This window comes from Dendrobates tinctorius, unplaced genomic scaffold (assembly GCF_039654945.1).
Source record: "Dendrobates tinctorius isolate UK_male_01 unplaced genomic scaffold, ASM3965494v1 ptg000107l, whole genome shotgun sequence".
NCBI classification, from domain to species: Eukaryota; Metazoa; Chordata; class Amphibia; order Anura; family Dendrobatidae; genus Dendrobates; species Dendrobates tinctorius.
The window spans coordinates 37,830,617-37,855,623 of record NW_027361775.1 but is presented as its reverse complement, the minus strand read 5'-3'; the positions used below and the strand labels follow the sequence as shown (position 1 = coordinate 37,855,623).

At 43.3% G+C, this 25,007-nt stretch overlaps 1 protein-coding gene across 2 annotated transcripts in view; it reads left to right on the top strand.

Moving 5' to 3' along the window:
- The window catches only part of TNK2 (tyrosine kinase non receptor 2), a 331,563-nt gene that overhangs the window by 111,764 nt on the left and 194,792 nt on the right, over positions 1-25,007 (top strand). The window lies entirely within an intron of this gene.

The window sequence follows — 25,007 nt, the reverse complement described above, 5'->3', positions numbered from 1 at the left end:
TGCAGTATGTCCATTTACGCTCTATTTCCACCATGGATTTCATATTTTGTTATGTAGACCCTGAAATCCGTGGCAGCAGGGCCACCAAACACATTGAGTGATTGCTCAAAATGCAGACGTGAAGGAAGCACAGTGTGTTAGCAATGGGACCCCAACACTGAAATCTAAAAAGCGTGTTTGCATTCTGCAGTACATAAGAGCTGGAGGAGTGTGGGCATTACTCTTTGGAGGGCCCAGAGGCTGTGTTAGTACTACTGTAGGACTTCTGTTGACTGTACTGTTAATAGATGATCATCTGGCACATCTTTGACAATAGCGAGTTGTGCCTCCTGGACTGGACCTGTAGAGTAGACCTATGGGCTATAGAAACCAGTCATCGCATCTTGTAGGGAAACAGAGATCACAATACTGTCGGTACAAACAATGCCTCTACAGGCTGATTTACACTTTTAGAGAAAGATACATGAGTAATACTACATATGAGACTTCAGCACATTGAAGTGGCTGGCCACAGAGGATCCACTTTCCTCTGCGGCCTAGCACAACGCGTCATGATACCTTGACTATTGTACGCTTTATCTACTAATATGACTGGTGGGAGAAGCCAAATCCCTCGTTAGATAAATCTCTTGCTTTATCCCCTGCTCTTTGAAACACTGTGAGGGGGCGGGTTAGGTGCCTGCGGGCTGACATCTCTCCTGAAGAGAGCGGGCAGGTCGTAATTCGTTAAGAGCTTGCACCGTCCCAGCCTCCCCACACCATAAATGCAGGTCTGGTGACGGTATGCGTGTGTTTCGTTTTCAAGATATCCAGAACTTGTTTTTCCACTAGTTGGCACTACCTGAATTTACTACACAGCGGTAAAATCTCGCTTTCAGACAGTGACATGATGTGCAGGAGAAACACTTGACTTCGCACAGCAGACTGTGCCCAGAGCCTGAGTAGTACACACATACACTACATGGCTGCAGTGATAAGCAGAGGTAATAATGGACATGACAAAGGTGGACAGGATAGGGAAAAAATTAGCAAATTCTTGCAAATAAATAGTAGTTCCCAAAACAGCAAATTATCTCTTATCCAAAGGATAGGAGCTAATTTGCTGATCACTGAGGTCCTGATTGTTGGGACCCTCAGTGATCCCAAGAACAGAGCTCTGTAGCATTCTCAACCTCCCCAACATTCATTAGCTAGAGATTACCCAAAATAGCCAATAACAGCACTCTGCTAGCTCTGGTAGTCTCAGACGATAAATGGAGTGGCTGTTGCTGATCCACTCGTTTTTAATGAGAATGCCGCACACGAAATGAGTGCAGCACTCTGCAATCTCTACCAGTGGAATAGACATTGAATGGAGTGGCAGCGTGCTTAATCAACCATTTCACAATTCACACAGGCTCTTCAGGGCCCCAGTTCTTGGGATCAGTGAGATTCCCATCAGACCGACCCCAGCGATCGCAAAGTTTTCCCCTATTGCAAATTTGCAAGTGTAGAGGATAACTTTGAAACTTTGTATGACCTCTTTTAACGGATTTTTCGATCTGTGAACACCTTATTCAAAGGTTGGGGGGTCTGACAGCTGACCCCACTAATCAGAGCATGCTGGCATATTGAAGTGATATTTATTATTATTATTATTATTTATTTATATAGCACCATTAATTCCATGGTGCTGTACATGAGAAGGGGGTTACATACAAAGTTATAGATTTCATTAACGGTAAACAAATTTACAATAACAGACTGGTGCAGAGGAGAGAGGACCCTGTCCTTGCGGACTTACATTCTACGGGATAGTGGGGAAGAGACAGATGGTCGGGGGTGCAGCAGCTCTGGCGTTGGTGAGGCGGCAGAATGGTTATTGCAGGCTGAAAGCTTTCCTGAAAAGATGGGTTTTCAGGTTCTGTTTGAAGGATCCGAGGGTGGTAGATAACCAGACATGTTGAGGCATGAAGTTCCAGAGGATAGTGGATATTCGGGAGAAATATTGGAGGCGGTTGTGTGAGGAATGAATAAGTGTGGAGGAGAGTAGGAGGTCTTGGGAAGATCGAAGATTACGTAAGGGAAGATATTGGGAGATTAGTTCAGAGATTTAGAGCGGGGACAGGTTGTGGATGGCTTTGTAGGTCAGTGTTAGTAGTAGTTTGAACTGGATTCGTTGAGGAATTGGGAGCCAGTGGAGGGATTTGCAGAGGGGAGAGACAGGTGAGTAATGAGGAAAGAGGTGGATTAGTTGGGCAGCAGAGTTGAGGACAGACTGGAGTGGTGCAAGAGAATTAGCAGGAAGGCCACAGAGGAGAGTGTTGCAGTAGTCAAGGGGGGAGATGATAAGGGCATGTACAAGAGTTTTTAGAAGATTGAGGGCTAAGGAAGGGACAGATTCTGGAAATATTTTTGAGTTGGAGGTGACAGGAGGTGGCAAGAGTTTGGACGTGTGGTTAGAAGGACAGGGCAGAGTCAAGAGTTACTGTGAGCCAGCGGATTTCAGGTGCGGGAGAGAGCATGATGCCATTTACCATAATAGATAGATCGGGTAGGGAAGATACATGAGATGGAGGAAAGATAATGAGTTCAGTTTTGTCTACATTGAGTTTTAGAAAGCGAGAGGTGAAAAAGGAGGAGAGGTGACATCTGGGCCAGAGAGGTAGATCTGAGTGTCGTCCGCATACAGGTGGTACTGGAAGCCATGGAACTTTGAGTTGTCCTAGGCCAAGGGTACAGAAGAAAAAACTAGGGGCCCCAAGACAGAGCCTTGGGTCACTCCAACAGAGAGAGGGCGGGACGAGGAGGTAGTGTGGGAGTGGGAAATGCTAAATGTGCGGTCGGGAAGGTATGAGGCAATCCAGGACAGGACAAGGTCTTTGATGCCAAGGGAAGAAAGAATCTGTAGCAGTAGGCAGTGGTCGATTGTGTCGAAGGCAGAGGACAAGTCGAGAAGGAGGAGGATGGAGAACTGTCTGTTAGCTTTGGCTGTGAGTAAGTCATTAGTAATTTTGGTCAGGGCAGTTTCAGTGGAGTGGTGGGGGCGGAAGCCAGATTGGTGGATGTCAAGGAGGGAGTTAGATGTGAGTTGGGAGGAAAGTTGAGCATGGACATGCTGTTCAAGGAGTTTGGAAGCAAATGGGAGCAGTGATATGGGGCGATAGTTGGGTCAAGGTTTGTTTTTTTGAGGATGGGTGTGATGGTGGCATGTTTGAAGGCAGAGGGGAAGGTACCAGAAGATAGCGATAGGTTGAAGAGATGTGTTAGGGCTGGGATGAGCGTGTTAATGAGGTTGGGGAGCAGGTGGGAAGGCATGGGGTCAAGTGCACAGGTGGTGAGGTGTGATTTGGAAGGAAGATGAGTAAGCTCTCCTTCAGTGATGTTGGGAGAGGGAGGTTATTAGGGAGGGTCAAAGGTCTGGTATGTGGAGTGGTTGGGGTGGTGGGACAGTAGAGGTTTGCCTTGTTTGGTCGATCTTGTTTTTGAAGTAGGTGGCAAAGTCCTCGGCAGAGATGAGGGGAGTTGGAGGTGGCAGTGGTGGGCGGAGGAGAAAGTTAAATGTGTTGAACAGTTGTTTTGGGTTGTGGGATAATGAAGATACAAGGTTTGTGAAATAGGTCTGTTTAGCAGAGGTGAGGCCTGATTTGAAGGCAAGTGTAGCTTGTTTGAGAGCAGTGAAGTCGTCTGGCAGGCGTATTTTCTTCCAACGCCGCTCCGCAACCCTGGATGCTTGTCGAAGTTTTTTTGTTGAGGTTGTTGTGCCAGGGTTGCCTATTGATTTGTCGCACTTTGCCATGCATGAGAGGTGTGACTGAGTCTACAGTATGGCTGATGTGAGGGTGGCATTGTAGAAAGCAGTGGCGGTGTCCGTATCGTGGAGTGAAGATATGGAGGACAGAGGTAGAAGAGAGTCTGTGAGTGTCTAGGTGTGCGAGGTTTCTGCGAGGATGTGCTAGTGGCTGGACATGGGGGGCAGGTGAGGAGGACAAGGATGAGAAGGTGAGTAGATGGTGGTCAGATTGGGGGAAGGGAGAGATTGTGAGATTGGGTAGGGAACAGAGATGAGGTGAAGATGAGGTCTAATGTATGTCCATCTGTGTGGGTGGCTGTGGACGACCACTGAGTAAGTCCAAAGGATGAGGTAAGTGGCAGGAGTTTGGAGGCTGCTGGCTGGTGGGTGTCAATGGGGATGTTGAAGTCCCCCATGTCACTACATTTTGTGATAGAAGTATTGATATGACTATACACAATAATATGGAGATGTTTTCTAGAGTATGGTATCCCCTAGGAGCGCTCCAGCTACTTCTGTACCACTTTATGACACAGTGACCGGCACTACTTGGGATCATCATGAACAATGGCTCTTACAACGTCCACTGGACCCTTTGTAATTATTATTGTACGGTGTAATTTTGGTTCAGAATCACCTCCATTCATTGTTATATGGTATATTAATGTTTTCATGTTTAATGTTTAAATGCCAAGTTCTTCTGCTTGGGTAAAAATACTAAGAGAAGTAGGAAAGCGGATAGATCTGTCTACATATAGGGGAGGAATATAGAAGAAGCAAGTGAAAAAACATTTAAAGAATTTTAAGGTCCCTTTACGTTAAGCAGGTTAGCTGAGCTTGAGAAACAAAGCACAAATAAGCCAGGAAGGTAAGCACAGGAGTCCTGTGTGGGGAGTGTTTCCTTTAGGTTCCTCCCTGTCTATACTCATAGCTCAGAGGAATTACGGTAGGCCTGGGGCATGGAGGAAGCTGGACTGCATTCCTAGGAACATTTCAGTGGGGGGGCCCAATGCATACAACTTGGCTCAGCATTACAAGTTACTGATGCTGATTGTACGCCACTGCTACTTTGTTACTCTTGTCTTTGTGCTACCCATACAAGATGTTGTTAATTCTGGTTAAATTGTCATTAATACACTATTTATACATGTATTCTTGTTTATTGGACTCACTGTGTCAGGTCATAAATGTTAATTTGTAGTAGTGCATTATTATATTAAATGTAGTTTTCTACCTATGATTTTTTTTTAAAGTAGGCTGAAGGTAACAATTATACATTTCCGATCCTCCATTGCTTATTTTAACACTAAGAAGTAGTTAAAAGTAACCTGTCATGTCATTTTTAGCATCTAAACTGTCCCCAGTGCATTGTTAGCGATGCAATGTTCATCACTAATACGTTTTTTTTTTATTAAAAACGGCGCTGTAACCATGTGAAAAAGCACTTTATATAGTTAGATCGTACTTGCTCATTTAGTCATAGGGGTGTGCTTCATTTTGTTCAGTCGTAGTTGCCGCCGCCCACACAGTTTGAATGTTGTTCCTGGGCTTGTTTTGACTTCACTTAAATAAGCTTTAAAATTTTGCTGTTGCGCTGTGTATTGTGGAGCCGCACATGCGAATGTTCACACAGTCATTGAAGCTCGGTTACTACACACAGCTTCAGTGTGCACATGTGGGAAGCCGTTCATCACAGTGCTTGTGTAAGGGAATGGAAAATGTTATTGTTCTATCTTTTACCTCTTTCTTGTATTTTACTGGTTACGCTACACGTTCATGTGTATTACCATTATGTGTGTGTTACATAGGTACTGCTACACTATTCTGTGTATTACCTTAAGGGATAAAAGTGTAATGTATATTTATATTAATGCTGGGTATAACTACTCTTATAGTTGTTGGGGAAGAGTAGTACCCCAGTTAGGCCACTAGATCGGGGTGGAGCGTATTCGTAGCCTGTAAATAGTTAAAGTAGGAGGAGCTAATGGCCGTTAAGATGAGGAACAGAGATTTGAATCAGTTGGGCAGGAGCGCCCTGACAGGGCAGTCAGCTCTGTAACTTTAAAGACAAGGGCCCAGCCATCCAGGGCCTGAGGGTCACAGATGACAACACTGCAGAACACAGCAGCACAGTTCACATCAGTGCAGAACATAGCAGCGCAGATGACTACACTACAGATGGTAGTGAGACAGTTGGCAGTTGGCAGCGGTACGGCAGCACAGATCGCTCATTATGAGGCAGCTTGCTATGTGGGCAGACGCCTTTTTGTCTGGGGCTAAACAGACAGGGGATCTCCCAAAAATGGGGAAGCTGGACAGAGAGAATGCTGTGATGCTGAACGGGACAGGACGTCTCGGAGATATGCCGAAGGAAGACAGTGAGAGCATAGGGACAGAATTGTGCACTGTGGAATCTGAGGTAACCGCTGTGAGGAAGGTGGATGTGCTGCGTTCAAAAATGAGTAAAGCTGTTATTGTTAAAGTTGAACGGGACTGTGACTCTGTTTGTTCCATATTGTCTGAGGAGAATGTGCAGCACATTACAGAAAGCCTTGAGAAGAATGAAGCTGCAGGTATGCTGACAGGAAGCTGTCATGACTATCTGAGGGGAGGCCAGGACACCATTGCACCGGAGAAATAATGTAGAGGAGCAGCATCCAATCCGGGTGAAAAAATACAAAAGTTTATTCTGCCATTAAAAAGACATAAAACGTTTCGACCACAATACAGTCTTTTTCAAGTATATCACCCGGACTGGATGCTGCAGTCCTCTACATTATTTCTCTGGATTTTTTATGTCCAATTGGGTCTTTGGACTGGGAGCGTGCATCTCCTTGATACTGAATGTGGGGTCGGCTGTTCTTTTACCATTGCCCCGGAGTCCTTGGCCACGACTACGGTCCTGGCCGACCCTTACACTTGCGTGGCTCCCCGATTTGGCACTGCACGATCGCAGCTCCATGATACACTGCGTAAGTGCAGTATTCCAAAGCGGATTTGAGTAACATTAGCGCAACCCCGGGAACATCATTCAAATTGTGTGGATGGTGACAACTGTGACTGAACGAAATGAAGCGCACTCCTATGACTAAATGAGCAGGTATGATCTAACTACAGTATATAAAGTGTTTTTTTTGCACATGACTAAAGTGCCATTTTTTATAAAAAAAAACATGTTGGTGGTGCACACTGCATCACTAACAATACACTGACAACAATACAATGTCATGACAGGTTCCTTTTACCAGAAAAACACAAAGTGTAGTGCACAAAGCCAAAAGCTCAATACACATATTGACTCAATATGTGTATAAAGGTTTCATATAGCACAAGTGCATAACATTGAGGGGAAAAAGAGGTCTAAAGAAAGTCCCAGTAAATGCAGTGTCACACCAATGTGTAAACATAAGTTTGTTATGAAGATCCACTCAAGAACAGGGTTACATGTTGTAATCTGAGAGCAGCATAATGTAGGGACAGAGAACCTAGAGCTAGTCAGGGCTCTGCTTGATAAAATTTCGGTTTTATCTGCCGAAGATTTATCAGTTCTGTGAATGCTGAGCTCTGTATAATCCCTCCCATACCATTGATTGGCAGCTTTCTGTGTACACTGTGCAAAAGCAAACCTGCCAATTATTGGTGGGGGCAGGGTTATACAGAGCTCATTAATATGGGGGGCTACTTGGCAGCATGTTTACTAGTCCTCTAGTGATAATCATCTGGTGATAAAACACTGATTTTAGTTAGACTACAACAAACAGACCAGTAAGTGACACATCACTGGAATAAAGGTCTCTGTCCCTACATTATGCAAATTAAATAGGTTTCCTTAATCTGTTTTTGCTGTCATTGGGTTTGACTGATATGAGATACAGCCACCACCTATCATGCCTGATATACAGCATTCTATAATGCTATATATATCTGTCCCCAACCCGACCTGCAAGACAAGAAAAATACCTTTACTACACTCACCTGTGGGGCAGTCCGGTCCTAGGGGTGTCTCTGGCCTTGCTCCAACGCCTTCCTTCTTCTTGATGCCCTCCTCCATCTTGCTTCGTGTGGATGACCCTTCTCTGCATCATCCACACAGTCTCCCCAGCATTGCGCTCGTGTAAAGGCGTACTTCTCTGTCCTGACTAGGTCAGAGTAAAGCCCTGCAGTACGCGTGCGCTGGGGCTCTTTCACCTTTCCCGGCGCCTGCGCACTGCAGTACTTTACTCTTCCCTAGTCAGGACAGAAAAGTGTGACTGTACACAGGAGCAAAATGGTAGGCCTGAAGAGGAGCATGGTAATACATATTCTACAATATCCATGCTTGCCTCACTGATCTTCAGTGTTGCCACTTTGTTTCTGCCACCTCCACTACAGTAAAGTCTTTGCGCACATGTTGCGTAGCATCCCCTCTGTCTAGAAGGTGGAATCTCCAGATTCATTGATCAGAGTGCTTTATTTGCATTTGTTAATTACTGTTTGTGCAGCCACAGCATGATGTACTCTGCAGAGACTAGCTCTGGGTCCATCTGTTTTTGTGGCATGGCCAATCAGTTGCTACAGCAGTGAGGCGTTGGTGTGCTTAGGCCTCTTTCACACTTCAGTTTTTTGCATCAGTTCAAATCCGCCAAAAGGAGAGAGAGAGAGAGAGAGTGTGTGTGAGTGTGTGTCTGGAGCATCCGCCAGAGGAAAAACACGTTACAAGCTCCGTTTTGAAATCTTTGAGGATGGTGACGGACATCAACTTTTGTCGGATCCTCAAAAAAAACGGATGCAACGGACAGCAATCCGTCACAATCCGCCATTAATGCAAGTCAATGGGAAAAATTGAGGATCCGTTTTTTTCAAAACCTGACGGATTGTGACTGATTGTAAAAAACTGAAGTGTGAAAGAGGCCTTAGAGAGTATGTGCCAAGTATTGGGTTAATAGCCATCTATAAGATGGAAAATAGCTTTAGTAAATAAATTCCCAATCATTGTATGTCCGACTGCTGTGACCCCCACTAATCCTAAAAAACATGTCTGTAAAGACCCTTATCTGAATGGAGCGGAGGTCGAGCATGCTCACTTATGTTTCATCCAGTCTTAAGGCCCCGTCTCACATAGCGAGATCGCTGATGCGTCACAAATTTGTGACGCAACAGTGATCTCGCCTGCGATCTCGCTACATGTGACACATAGCGGCGACCGGCCCCCCGCTGGTTATCGCTGCTCGTACTCGAATGTCCTGGGCCATTTTTTCATCGTAGGCGTCCCGCTGGCCAGCATGCATCGCTGTGTTTGACGCCGACGAGCGACCTCGTTGGCGACGCAGAACTCAGGGACGCAGGCTGGAATCGTTCAGAATGGCTGCTGTGTGACAACGCACCAGCGATCCTTACCAGGTCACATTGTTGTCAGGATCGCTGGTGCGTCGTTGAAGAGATCTGCCTGTTTGGCAGCTTACTAGCGACCATGTAGCGACGCACCAGCGATCCCTGCCAGGTCGTATCGTTGTCGGGATCGCTGGTGCGTCGCTATGTGAACAGGGAACCCTAAGACTACCAGAGATAATCAACGGGTTTTCATAATACCATGCACGGTATGAGGTGTTAAATTAGGTGTATTATCTTCTCGGTTATAATTATCTACCTAATTATAGAGTCACATGGAGTTTTTAATAACACAATTGGCTGCAATATATTTTGTTAATTAGTAACTTCTATGGTTCCTATGTTGATTTGTGCTTTTAAACAGCTCTCAGTGTTTACTTAACATCATCTTTAGGGTTTTAATTGCCAGGTATTTAATGTAATGGTTTGTAGAAGAAGGGTTGTAAGCCAGCTTGAAAAGAGATGGAAGGCAAGATCCAACTCCAATTGTTGCATCACTCTGGCACTGAATAAAGAATCCTATTATCTCCAATATAAACAGCTCAATATTTCTTTTTAGCTATTTATTTTAAGGAATTACCAGTATAGTCACATGCTTTAGATAGATTATTTATTCTAAAGGCCTAAGGGTACCGTTACACATAACGATGTCCCAGCGATCCCACCCACGATCCGATGTGGATGGGATCGCTGGGACATTGTTAGCTGATTGCTGGTGAGCTGTCACATAGACAGACCCTCCAGCGATCAAGACCAGCGAGCACGCTGGTTACCAACGTAAACATTGGGTTCTAAGGGCTGCGGGGCCCTTAGAAACCCGATGTTTACCCTAGATACCAGCATGCACTGCACGCAGGGCGGAAGGTGGAGGCAGAGCGGCGCACAGACAGACCGGCGTAGCTCTGCTATCTGCTACTCCGGTCTGACAGACTGGAGTAGCAGATAGCAGAGCTACTCCGCTCTGCCTCCACCTCCCGCCCTGCATGCAGTGCAGCCTGGTATCTAGGGTAAACATCGGGTTTCTAAGGGCCCCGCAGCCCTTAGAAACCCGATGTTTACATTGGTAACCAACGTGCAGTGTCGCTCATCGCTGGCTCCCGCTGCCACACGCAGCGATGCGCGCTGGCCAGCGGGAGACCAGCGATGAAAAAAATGGCCCAGGACGATCCAGCACGATCAGTGATAACCGGCAGGGGGGCCGATCGCTGCTGGATGTCACACACAGCGATCTCGCTGGAGAGATCGCTGATGTGTCACAAAATCAGCGATCTCGCCAGCGAGATCGCTGTGTGTAACGGGCCCTTAAGACAAAAGCTTTTCTAAATAGAATAATTTAACTGTTAATAATAAAATTAATTTTTAAGCTGCAGACTGAAGCTTAAAGTAGTCATCGGATTTTATCTTGAGATTTGCCAATAACTACATATATCAAATTGGCCCTACAATTTAGCTGTTAGCCTAACAGTTGTTTGGATGGCAGTTATGTCTTCCAATTCACATATTCATATGTTTTTTATGGGGTAGAATGAAAAAAGCCACTGCCAGACACCTTTGGCAGCAACCTGTTTGCTGTAAAAACAAAATTGGGCTTTGAAATCTTGACTTTTCTCTCTCCAGTCAGGAGGATTCCATACACGTCAGGCTGGTTTCACATTAGCGCCTTTTAAGCGCACGCACGGCCGGGGGTAGCTCCGCCCCCGAGCCGGCTCTCTGCCCGGCGTGCCCGCCCCTTGCTTGTAGCGCCGCCTCCTAGCGCACAGCTGCGCCTGCGATCGGCGCACCCTATCTTTAGCATAGGGTGCGCAGATCGTGCGCAGGCCGTGCGCTAGTTGCGCTTTGACCTGCGCTGCGCACCTTTGACGGTGCGCCGTGCGCGCCAAAATCCGAAAAGTTTGATTTTCGCCCTCACGGCGCACCGTCAAAAGTGCGCAGCGCAGGTCAAAGCGCAACTAGCGCACGGCCTGCGCACGATCTGCGCACCCTATGCTATAGATAGGGTGCGCCGATCGCAGGCGCCGCTGTGCGCTAGGAGGCGGCGCTACAAGCAAGGGGCGGGCACGCCGGGCAGAGAGCCGGCTCGGGGGCGGAGCTACCCCCGGCCGTGCGTGCGCTTAAAAAGCGCTAATGTGAAACCAGCCTCAGACAGTCAAACTGCTGATACTTCCATTTATTGTGGCCTTTAGATGTTAACCCCTTTGAGGAACAGATGGATCTGTCTTTTGAAATTTTTGTGTGTTTGATCCTTTTGTTTCTCCCCCAAGCAAAGAAGTGGCCATATAAATTTTTCTACAGACTCTAAAAGGGATTTTTCGGTTTTGGGGGAAAAAAAGCCCTGTCCACCAGCTACCATTTTTTTTGGAAAAAACAAACAAAACATGCCCTCCCCTGGTCCATCTCTGAGTGTCTGAATATGCCTAGGTCGTTGTCATGCTGAAAGGTGAACTTCCTCTTCAGCTTTTTGGCAGAGGCTTGAAGGTTTTGATGCAAAATTTACTGATATTTGAAACTGTTCATAATTCCCTCCACCTTGACCAAAGCCCCAGTTTCAGGTGCTGAAAAACAGCCTCAAAGCTTAATGCTGGCTCACCATGCTTCACTGTGCAGTTTTGGCTTTGCATCCAACAGACCTTTTAGAATTATTGACCGAAAGATCAACATTATTCTCATCAGAGACGATAACACATTTTCCCACATGCTTTTGGCAAACTTGCCATAGATTTTGGTAAACCATAGCTGGACTTGGATGTTTCCATCTTGCTACCCTACCCCGCAGATCAAACATATGAAGAATCTATTCTATTATTTCTAAACACTGTTTTCCGTGATTCCTTTGTATCCTCGTTCATACTGCACCCACACCATGATACACCATTTGAAAGGTAAACTTGCCCCCTTCAGCAAGAAAATAGCCAAAGAAACCACACATCCACGATTTGATCGCAAAATACAGTTTAAACATTAATTTTCATAAACCTGCAGTAAGGAAAAATGACCTGCAGGTGGCACCACAGTACCCCAAAGCACACTACCAACACATTTGTATACATGCACTGCTTTTTCGGTAATTACTTTGCCACACACACACAAATGATACACCATTTGAAAGGTAAACTTGGTCCCTTCAGCAAGAAAACAGCCAAACAAACCACACATTCACGATTTCATCACTAAATAAAGTTTAAACATTAATTTTCATAAACCTGCAGAAAGACACAATGACCTGCAGGTGGCACCTCAACCGGGAAACATTAATTAAACAGCGTGGGGACCCCTCTATTCTTCACAACCAACCTGGCTGAAGCTGACAGCTGAGGGCTGCAGCCCCCAGCTGTAAGTTTCGTCTGGTTGGTTCAGAAAATGAGGGGGACCCCACGTCGGGTTTTCATCCATTCTTCTCTCCTGCCGGCAGAGCAGGAGAGAAGAATTACAGCCGCTGTCAGCACCAGCCGCCGGGAACAGCGCTTACTGTAGCGCTTCTTCCCGGCGCCGTCTGTGGTACTGATGCGGCACACGGTTGCCACACGGAGGAACCACGTGTCCACACGGACACGGATATCTCCGGTACCGGTTTTTCCGGTACCGGAATTATCTGGATGTGTGAAACCGCCCTAATGTGCACAATCCCCTCCAAAAAAACTAAATGATATAAAAAAATGTGATAATCAAATTGCTATTGCTTTTTTTGAGGCGACCAGCTGCAGAAAAAATGCAATGGAAAAATAGCGCTTTTGGAATTGGGAATGTGACCTCAACATCACTGGATCACTTATAAATCTGACTGGCACTGGAGCAGTTTCTGATTTACTGTATATTGGCAGTGCATCAGTAGGCTTTGGATCAGACTTATGTGTGTATTGATGATCTACCTGTGGATAGGTTATTAATATGTTAAGAACAATTCTACCAAGTACTAATCATCACAAATAGAAAAAACCCTTCATATCTGTACGACCCATGTGTATTAATCAGTGTATTCTCACCAGAAGCCAACACACACAGGGCAACAGGGACCTAAGCAAGGAAATGTGCACTTGGGGGGGCGTGGCCTGGAGCTCTCTGATGTGAGAAGCAGGAAGTGGGAGCTCCTGTGAGGAATCCTTCAATTCGACTATTATCTCAACTTCTTCAAACCATCCGGATATACAACCACCAGAATACGTTTCCTAACATTGAAAGAAGCGTTTTGACACCAGAACCAAGAAAATCGGCCCATCTGAAGAGGACATAGCCCTTGAGGCCTGCTCTGCACCTGGGGCTCTGCAGCCTGCCTGCTCAATTTTCAATCATCTCCAGAGGCCTGCTTCTACCACACAGCAAGCCTTATAGCCTCAAGGACGGGAACCCACAACCTTCCCAAATCAGGACAAGGACCCAGGACTATCTAAATCATACTGAGGAGCATCTACTTTACAGTCATCAATAGTGGTAAGCAGTGTTGCAGCACTCTCTCCCCCTGAAGCTTCACAGAGACCCGGCCCGTAGACCCCTTCTTAACATTTTATTTTACTAGAGGCGGCTGCCCCTGGTCCCCGCCGTGAAAACCGCCAGCTTCAGACCATTAAAAGCACCTTAATAACACTGTCACGAACTTCCGCCCGCGGGGATCACAACTGCGACCCTAAAGGAGTCGCGACTGGGATCTTTTGCGGCGAGATAGCAACTGCGACCCCAAACGGAGTCGCTACTACGACCTTTGCCGCAACATCACAACTGCGACCCCAAACTGCGTCACTGTTGGGAACTTTGTCGCGAGATCGCGGCTGCAACCCCAATCGGAGTGACACGTGATCACATTTGCGACACCAAATAAATAAGAGCAGCTCATATTTGCACTGTTGCAGTGTCGCAGCCGCGACGCCAAGTAAATAAGGACCCCAAATTTGCAGTCTTATTCCTGAAAACATCATTATAAGAGTGACGCTGGGAATTAAACTTTTATTATTGTTAAAGAGCCTACTCATATATAAAATGAGCATCATCAAAACCAAAGGGAAACTCCCTCAAGACTTAAATAAACCCTTCATTCACAATAAACCTGGAAAAACATGCTCTCAAAGTTACTTCAAAACGGAACACGTTAAATTCACCACTCCAGAGAAATCCAGGTCTAGGTCACCGAATAGGATGAATAATCGTCTTTCGGACCACTATGACAAAGCTAACACCAGATCTTCAAAAGTTGAAATAACATCCGGTGAAATGGATGCCTCCCGCAATGACAAAAGGAGAAACCCTGGTGATACGAGTGAAAGATTTAATACATTAGTCGAATCTTCGGAAGAAGAGGTGGAATATACAGACATCTCACCCAATCTAAGCCCTGAAAAGACTGTAACAAAGAAAGGGAAAATGGGACCTAACTACGAAGAAAATTTCCCGCCACTTGGGGCAACAAAATCGGACTCAATTTCAGCGTCAGGAATTTCAGAAGCCTGTATGGAGACGATGATAAGACGGATCTCTGCAGAAGTCAGGAAGGACTTACAAGCAAACCTGGAAGAAATAAAAAGCACTTTGGAAGCAAACTACAATAAATTCAAAAGGGAAATTCATAAAAAAATAGACGAACATGAAGAAAGACTTTACAAATTAGAAAACAGCGCAAAAAACTCAAACGAAGATATCCGATATCTATCATCTGAAATCCAAAAGCTCAAAATCAAACTGGCGGACCAGGAAAATAGAAGCCGCAGGAATAATATCAAGATCAGGGGTATATCGGAGGACATTACCCAAGAAGCACTCCCAACTCACATCAAAGATATATTTCGGAAGGCAATACCTACGCTTACGGACTCGGAATTAATCATTGATAGAGCCCACAGGATCCCTAAACCAACAAGAGTCTCTGCTGACCTACCATGGGACACTATCTTAAGAATACATTTTTACAACACAAAAGAGAAGATACTGCAGTACCTAAAAAAAGAAAAGACTTTTCCGGAACCATATAGAGGTCTAAAAGTGTTCGCAGATCTCTCTAAGGATACTCTTGATGCGAGGAGGTCGTTTAACAACATAACTGCGACCCTCAGAGAAGAAGGTATCCCATACAATTGGGGTTTCCCCCTGAAACTCCTAGTTCGCCATAAAGGAAGAACCATACCGCTGTTCTCTGTGGACGATGGGACCGAGTTCATTAAATCTTTAAAAGGACATAAATCATAGAGTAAAGTATAACCTGGTTAAGTTTTTCTACTCTAAATGTAGTTAGGATGGTTTAAAATAATGCAAAGGGATTCTATTCATGGTTTCCCAAACCACATTTCTTTCCCTCTATTGAGCGAGATACTACGTGGTGAGCTCTATATGAGAGTTCTTTTAATACTTGAGTTCACGCAGACACTTTTGTTGCTTAGTTAGCAAAGTTAGATTTGTTGTTATACTGTTATATTGGTTATTCATCTGCTAATATTTACAATGAGCATAAAAATATCAACTTATAATGTTCGTGGCTTGAATAGCTGTGGTAAACGGTTTTCTATCTGGAAAGAAATTGAGAAATTACGCTTAGACATAATCTGTGTTCAGGAAACCAAATTTTTGCAGGGTAATCACCCCTACTTCTCTCATCCCAAATTTCCACACACTTTTGAATCAAATAATGTAAAGAAGAAGGCAGGGGTGATCACACTTATCAAAGATACGGTATCATTCGAGTTTTTGGAAGAACACACAGATACAAATGGAAGGTTTCACATACTAATCGGTAAAATTAATGGACAGATATATACACTAACCAATATATATGCTCCAAACCGTAAACAAACAAGCTTCCTAAATAAACTAATAAGAAAAGTCAACAAAGTCAGACAGGGAGAATTACTGATGATGGGAGATTTCAACTCTGTCCCAGACAGCTCCATAGATTCTTCTTCTAAGACCAGAGATTGCACTGAAAATCTGAACCAATGGTTATTTAGGAATGAGTTGTTTGATGTTTTTAGGTGCCTTAACACCACTTCCAGGGAATACAGCCATTACTCAGATGTTCACCAAACAGCGTCGAGGATAGATCTTCTGGTAACAGACGTTTTCTCCCTCCCAAAGTTTCAAAAAGTAAGTATTGGAAACCGGAGTCTCTCTGATCATTCTCCAGTAATAGGAGACTTTCTAACAGGCCCTCCCCATAAGAACATCCGCTTATGGAAATGTAATACTAACATACTATTTAACCCAACCAACAAAATTAAAATCGAAAAAGCCATTAAAGACTATTTCAACGAGAATGATTCAGTGTCGACCAACCCAGCCATCAGATGGTGTGCCCACAAGGCTGTGTTGCGGGGCATACTCATCGAAATAGTAGCAAAAATAAAAAAAGAAAACAATGCCAAAATAAAACTGATTCAAACAGAAATAAATAATAAAGAAAAAATACAAACAAATGCTAGTAAACCATTAATCCATGTCCAAATGGAACTGCTCAAATTAAGGAAAGATCTAAAAGCTTTAATATACTCACCGTATGAAGAAGCGATCAAAGCATCAAAATACAAACATTACGCAGCATTAAACAGACCCACTAGATATATGACAAACAGACTGAGGGAAAAAAAGAATCCATAATGGATTAAATAAAATAATTACCTCAAACGGCACTATCCTCTCCCACCCACAAGATATTGTGGAAGAATTTGCTGAACACTATTCAAAATTATATAATATTGCAAAAAACTCTCTACCCCCACCAACAATTACTAAAGAGGTCGAAAACTACTTGTCATCAATAAAATTACCTACCATGACTCCAGACGACCTAGACTTTATGACATCCCCATTTACTTTGCAAGAAGTACAAGACACCATCAGAAAGTTGGCTTTGATTAAATCCCCAGGACCTGACGGATTTGACAATTCATATTATAAAACGTTTCAAGAACTACTGTCCCCACACCTCTCTGACTTATTTAACTGGGTATCCAAAAAAGAAAGCTTCCCCCCTGAAATGCTAGAGGCAACGATTTCCCTAATCCCTAAGCCGAAGGGCGATCCAAGCAATATTACAAATTATAGACCCATATCGTTAATGAACACGGACACAAAGTTGTACTCAAAAATTCTGGCCAACAGGCTGAGTATAATCTTACCTTCACTAATAAAAAATGACCAAATGGGCTTTGTAAAGGGCCGTCAGACGTGTGATGCAACCAGAAGGATAATCAATTCTATCAAACTAATCAACCAAGCCAAAACACCGGCAGTATTTATATCCATAGACGCAGAAAAGGCTTTTGACCGCCTTGACTGGTCCTTTCTAAAACATACCTTGTATAAATTCGGTCTAAATCAAAATTTAATAAACACTATCTTGGCCCTTTACACTAACCCCACTGCAAGAGTCTTTTCCAATAACCATTTATCCAAAGCCTTTAGAATTTCAAATGGGACTAGACAGGGTTGTCCCTTATCCCCGCTACTATTTAATTTGGCCCTCGAACCACTAGCAGAGCATTTTAGGCAGAATCAAAATATCAAAGGACTAGTCACCCCCAACAGACATCATAAATTAAACCTATTTGCAGATGACATTATACTTACCCTTACGGATCCGACGTCATCCACTCCCGAAGCTTTTAAGGAACTGAATATTTTTTCCATTCTATCAAATTTCAAAATAAATGAAAACAAGTCGAACATTTTACCCTTTAATTTAAATAATCATCAGATAAACTCTATAAAAAGCATGTCATCCCTCAACTGGTCCACAAATGATATTACATACTTGGGAATTAAATTAAATAATAACATACCAGACTTAATCAAAGCTAATTTAACAAACTTAACAGAAGTAATTAAAAAGGACTGTATTATATATGGCGACAAAGACTTGTCTTGGTGGGGCAAGAACTTCACGGTCAAAACCTATATACTACCAAAAATAATCTACGTCTTAAGGTGTATTCCTCTACCAATCTCGACCTCTTACCTCACGAATCTGCAATCCTTGATAAACTCATTTATATGGAGTGGTAAAAAACCGAGGTCAGCATCTTCAAATTTATATAATAAAAAGAATAATGGTGGTATGGGAATACCAAATCTTTCTGCCCATTATCACACTTTATTAATAAAAAGCAGTTTCTATTGGCTGTCTACTTCGGACCCACCAGCTTGGCTGGATCTGGAAAATAAAATAAATAAAGGCATTAAACTAAAAAACATTATATATAAAGTTATCACCCGCAAATTCCCAAGCTCGACAACCCATCCTATCTTCCAGGCGATCTCTCTGGCCTGGAAAAAATTGTCCACCCCTAAAAGAGGGACTTATAAAATAAACATCCTCAAAAAATTATCTCTTGTATTAATATCTGCTATCATGGGTCACAACCTGAATTGTATCTGGAAAGAACTAGGAGTCAACACTCTAGGGGACATTTATGATGGAAACAAATTCTTAAAATTTGCAAATTTAAAAAATGAACGCAATTGGTCATCAACAATTTTCCTTGAATATCAAATCTTAAAAGATAACATGTCGGCATTCCTCAAACTTAAACCAATTTTTACTGAGACGACTGTCAAAATCCTTAGTAATATAGATCACAAAATCTTCTGGAGTCATAAATTTATCTATGACTGTTTCAATCAAATGTCAACCCCCCAAAAAAGCGCCTTTATGCTAAGATGGGAGAAGGATGCTAGGTCTACGCACTCCCTGGACGAATGGGAAGAAGCTTTCACATTATCATATAACTCAACACTAGCTATGCCACTTCAGGAGACACATTTTAAGGTGGTATCTAGGTGGTATTACACCCCGGTTAGAATGGCACACTTTGAGACATCCAACTCTCCATTGTGTTGGAGAAACTGTGGCAACAGAGGTGACCTCTTCCACATATTCTGGGACTGTCCAATAACCAAATTGCTTTGGCATCAAGCATCCAAGATTATTGGGAAACTGCTAGGTAAACCTTTTATACTATCCCCCCATTTAGCATTACATTCGTTAAACTCAGATTGCATAGACTCTTCCTTGAAACCTTTAGTCCTACACATTTGTTTAATTATTAAGAACTCGATAGCATATCACTGGAGGGGACATTTCCTCCCAAAGATAGAAGATATCATATCTCTACTGGTTCAACACAGAACATATGAGCTCAAATTTGCTCTTGCACATGACCAATTTAAAAAATTCCACAATAAATGGTCAAGATGGGATCACACATTCCCATCGTCTATCCAATAAGTTACAACTTAGCTGTGTTTTACATTTTTCTGTTGGCGTTATACAAACCATTATGCTCAATGGTACCACATGTTTGCTCACTGTTTACTGTTTTTGTATGTTTTTATCCTATATTCCGCCTTCCTTCCCCTTCCTTGTCCTACCCTCCCCTCCCCCTCCATTTCCAACTTCTTTCCCTGTTCAAGTCAAAAATAAAATTTTTTGGAAAAGGAAATGTGCACATGGATTAAAAGTCAGGAGTTGTGAAGAACTGCGTCTTAGTGAATGTGGCTAAGGTGTATGTAAACTTGTGACAACTGTCCATCAGAAAACTGTCAGATTGTCTTGTCAAATTAATTGTTCACGGAATGTGTTCAAAATTACACATGTTCACATGCAGTTTTTCACAATAGGGCGCTTGAAAAATGTCTGCAGATTAAGCTTACAAAGATCTGAACAATTTTTAGAATTTACACCATTGTGTTTGATCGTGCAATCTTTTTGGTGTACAGTAAAGGTGTCATAACGTCAAGTACTGTATTAGATCTAACTAAAGACGTGCTAGCTGATGAACAGTACAAGTACAATAATTATACTGGGGGTGTTCTCGTTTATGCACTCGAGTCTCTGTGGTCATCTCACGTGTTCTTCAGCGCTGCTGCACCAGGCCTGGCATATGGCGGGTTTTATCTGATCAAAGCTGCTTATACCACAAGACTTATGCTTAGTCTAAAGCTTTTCCTGGGAATATACTGTTCTACATGATTGATGAAGGAAAATTTACATTTTGTTAATTATCCAGATCTGCGGTGCAGCCTGCCTGAGCTGCTTGGTTTATTTGTACTTGACTATGAATTCCAGGTTCTCAGCTTGGCAATTAGCTGCCAATTTGTTAAAAGCAAGAACAATTCTCATTTTTACTGGACAACACATGCAATTTTTTTTTTTATATTCTGTATTTTATCTTGCATTTATAAATCGCTTTTTGTCTGACGTATAAATGCGATGGTGACCTTTCATCTGGGACCTACAATGATCTTGGGTACAAGTACAGTATGTAAGAGAGAGCTGAGCGACCTTACCACGGAATATATATATTGTAGTTTTCTGCCTATACCCCCAGAGGACTAAATAAATCACCGCTCAGGTTCTTATGGGAAGGATTGGTTATTGCAGTGAATAGTTTGTAGCATACCACACTATTTTTACATAGCAAATAGCCTTTTTGGGAAAAATTCTAATGTTTAAAGGGGTTTTCCCGCGAACAAAAGTTCATTTTAACCAATAGATCTTGGATTAATAATAATTTCCACAATTGGATGTGTTTTAAATCTCGGGAGACGAGATCTCGTTGTCGAGATTTGAATCTCGTCTCCCGAGATCTTGGGACGAGATCTGAACCTGAGCATGCGCCTTCCCCGGACCGGCGGCCATCTTCCCGGCGTCCATGTTCCCGGAGGCCACCGCAACATGGCAGCAGCCAGCAACGGATGTGCGGGGGCCTCCGGGCTTTGAGGAAATGCCGGCGGAGCCGCTGCTCCTGCATCAGAGCCGCCCCTGCACCGGAGCACAGCCCGCCGCCACCACCGCACCACAGAGCCCACCTGCCCTAGCACAGCCCAGCTGCCCCAGCACAGAGCCACCGCCACCGCACCAGCCTGGAACACTGAATGATCCCTGTGACCACTCCTCCACCTGTGCCGGATCCCTTCTCTAAGCTGAATTTGGACTGTAAGACGGACCCCCATTTGACACATTATTATTTTTTTCCCTATGTTCTTCTGAAAATTTGTGATGCGTCTAATGGTCCGGTGCGTCTTACAGTCCGAAAAATACGGTAAGATTATCTCAGCAGAGGAACATTTTATTTAAACACATCCAATTGTGGAAGTTATTATTATAATTCCAAGAGCTGTTGATTAAAATCAATTTTTGTTTGTTGGGAAAACCCCTTTAAGTGAATATATTGTTTGTTTGTTTTTACAATACACGTCAGTATGTCCAAACCTTTCGCATCTTTTGAATGTTATACCCTGTTTAAGGATATTTTCACACTATGCGTTTTTGCTGCAGTTTTTCATGTATCAGTTTTTTGCTGAAGCATTTTTGTTGTCTCTTGTGCATGCTGATAAAGTTTAGGCTATGTGCAGACAGTACGTTTTTGCGGCGGAAATATGCCAAAAACACTAAGGAATCCTTATGCAGCTAATTCAATGACAATACTGAAGTGTTGTCCACATGATCAGTAATTTTCCTTAAGTGTTTGCAGTGCATTTTTTTCTGCAGCATGTCAATTCTTTTTGCGTTTCTACAGCGTTTCACTCTTTGACTTCAACTGAGTCAGTCAAATCCGCAGCAAAAACGCAGGTATAAAAATGTCTGCAGATTTGCTGAGTATTTGTGTTTTACCGGCTTCCTATGATGTTTCACATGCTGTTATCTGTGTGACAGTGTGGGAAACCCCGTTGCGGTAGTTCTTATCAGCGGTAACGCTACTACCGGTAAAACAGTTGGTCAGAGCGCTGCGGGGTAACACTATCAGATGTCCGCGTGATCCCGCAGCTGTGACTGTGACCCGCAGCAATGACCTGCGGTAAAAAGCTTACCGTAGGTCAGCAGGCATGGGCCGATGAGACTGCTGCTCCCAACAGACTAAATGTGCTGTCACTGATAACAGTGACAGCAGGTGCCGCTGATGGGAGATGTAGTCTCATCAGCCGGCGGCTGTGCTCACAGTAACATAAAAAAAGTAAAATAATCACATACACATTCACATAAAAATAAAAACCCATTATACTCGCCCCTAACATCAAATCCCCGATGCCCTCGTCTCCTAGAAATAATGTAAAATAATAAAGCAACAAATACTCATCTGTCTGCCGTAGTCCACGTAATCCCAAGTGACCCACGGCGATCTCACATGTAGAACAGTCACATCGGGAGATGTGGCCTCTCTGCCCAGCGATACACTGATAGAAGGTGATCGGTCCCGCAGTGTATCGCTGAGCTGCCGTGAGTGAGTTCACAGGAGTTCATCAGCTCTGGTGCTCTCACGGCACCGCTGCGTGAGAACTTTCTCACACAGCAGTGGTGCTGTAAGGGAGATCACCGGAGATGATCAGCTGTTGAACTCCAGAGAACTCTCTCACGGCAGGTCAGTGCTATACACTGCGGGAGCGATTACCTCCTGTCAGTGTATCGCCAGCTGTCTTGAGAGCAGTCAGTGTCATTATTTCAAATAAAATACTTTATTCTGGGTATGTGTGTTTTTATACAATATCAATATGGGGTTACTAATTGATAGGTGTCTTATAGACGCCTCTCCATTATTAACTTGTGGGCTTGATGTCACCCGACAATACAAAGGTGATATCAACCCCACAAGTATGAACCCCACTTGCCACCGCTACAGGGCAAGTGGGAAGAGCGAGGCTCAGCGCCTGGAATGGCTGAGAACTGATGTTTAGTCTGAGAAGGGCCAATATCCATGTCATCTTCCTAGGCTATCAATATCAGTCCGCAGCTGTCTGCCTAATCTTTGCTGGTTAAATTTTTTTTTTTTATGGGGTCCCCCTGTAAACTGGTCAGTAAAGGCTAAGCAAACCGCTGTGAGCTGATATTAATAGCCTGGGAACTTTTATGGCTATTGGCTCGTTCCCAGAATATTAACGGTTTTCCCTCTGCTGCTTATTAAAATTACGCAGGATGCCAAAAAAATTTTTTTAAATTAACAGTTGCTATCTGGATACAGCCTAAGTACCTTCATTCTGTTAAGGCTCCTACATAGGCTAGTACTGTTTGTGTGTGTGTTTGTGTTTACTTATCTCTTTAGTAAAGAGGGTGTCGGGCTGACACCTTTCCATTACTAAGCCTAGGGCTAGGTGTCATTGACAGTTGCTGACACCAAGCCCTAATCTCATTACCCTGATGTCACTGCATCAGCATGAAAAAAGGTGGTACTGAACCAAGAAATTACATCACAAAACTTTTTTTAAAATACCTTTATTTAGCTCAAAAAAGCCTTTATTGCTGGCTGTACAAAAAAATGCATGCAAAAACGCCTACAAAAACACGCAGTTTGCCATAGCGTTATTCTTGCCAAGAGATGCAGAAATTTCAACGTGCGCACATAGCCTTGGTGCCCTCTCAAAGAAACATGATGTAACTTACTTAGGTTTTTGCACCAAAAGTGCAACAAAACCTGATACCTGTGTTTTTGCTGCATTTTAGCACTTACCTATTGATTTCTATGGGTGAAAAAGCCCAATGTCTGTGCGTGAGATTTCTGAAATCTCATAGCTTTTGCTGGTACTGGAAGACGCAGCTTTAAATTTGCATTGAAAAACGCAACTTGTGAACATAGCCTAAGTAGTCTGAAAAAAAAACCTTACATTTTATGATGGACCAACTAATTGGAAACCACAGGAAATCAACAAGTTTATAATATGCATACAATTGCTTCTAATACTAGTACACGACATGTTGACAGCACAGGTGATAGGGTTGTCTCAGCAGTCCAATGATCAGAGTGTTCTCACAGAGGCGTGGGCATGTGTGCGAGTGTTGACTATATAGATTATTTTAAATTGCTTCACTGATGTATTAGTTTATTGCTTTCGATGAGTAGTGACGACTAAAAGGGTTTTCACAAAGAATGTTCTCAGCAACAGCGATTCTGTGAAAAGGATATATCTTAGCTGCTGTGACTGTTCATGGATAATGATCAATGGGAGTAGGGAGGTGATAATAATGGATCAGTGGAGGTTCAATTACAAAGCTGTTCAAACTTCTCACTGCGGTCTATAGATTGGGAGGAATGATGTCTCCTTACTCGCGATCAATCAGTGGGAATCCCATTGGTCAGATACACCGATGTAACATTTATCACCTATCCAATAGCTAATAAATGCTTTTAAACTGAATTTAATAAGCCCTGAATTCTTGCAGTTTTTATACTGACCATTGAGCTGTACAATAAGCTGACACTTCCTTTTGTGTAGAGATCACTTTTCATCAGTCTTCTCAATATGATCACAGGAAAGATTATAATAAGATACATATACAGCATATATAATCAGTCGTCTCCAGGAAACTCTTATGGTCCTTGAGGCTACTGTAAAGTAAACTGCTGTTAACAGAACAGCGTGGTAGTGAGTCACAATGGTTGCCCATATAATGTACAGAAAATATATTAAAAAGCTTCAATCGGAAAACACAAACCTATTAGAAGAAAATTTTATTTATTATTTTGATTTTATTTAGTGAAAAAAAAATCTATGTTGTATATTCATTTTTAAACATTGTTAATAAGAAAGTTATCCTAGCATTTCCGTGTGTATGTTGTAGTCATGCAGCTCTGCCTTTTTTGAAGTGTTAAGATGGCATCAATAGGGACTTAAAAAAAAACGTTTTTATGTCTCTTTCCTTGGCTTTGGACTTCCTTTGTGATGTTGCAGAGCTGTCAGTAAAGCTAGACTTTCTTTTATAAACTTCTCTCCTGCAGACATCAGAGACTGTAGGTGACTACAAGTGTCCTTTGTGAGACACACTCTTTAACCCCTTGGCAACATCTGCTACTCTAGTTCTGAACACTACACCTCTTAGGGTGATTTCACATTAGCGTTTCAGGGCGCAGCGATGGCCTGCGCACGGCCGCCGCTAAGCCCCGCCTCCTCCGGTACCTCCGCCTAC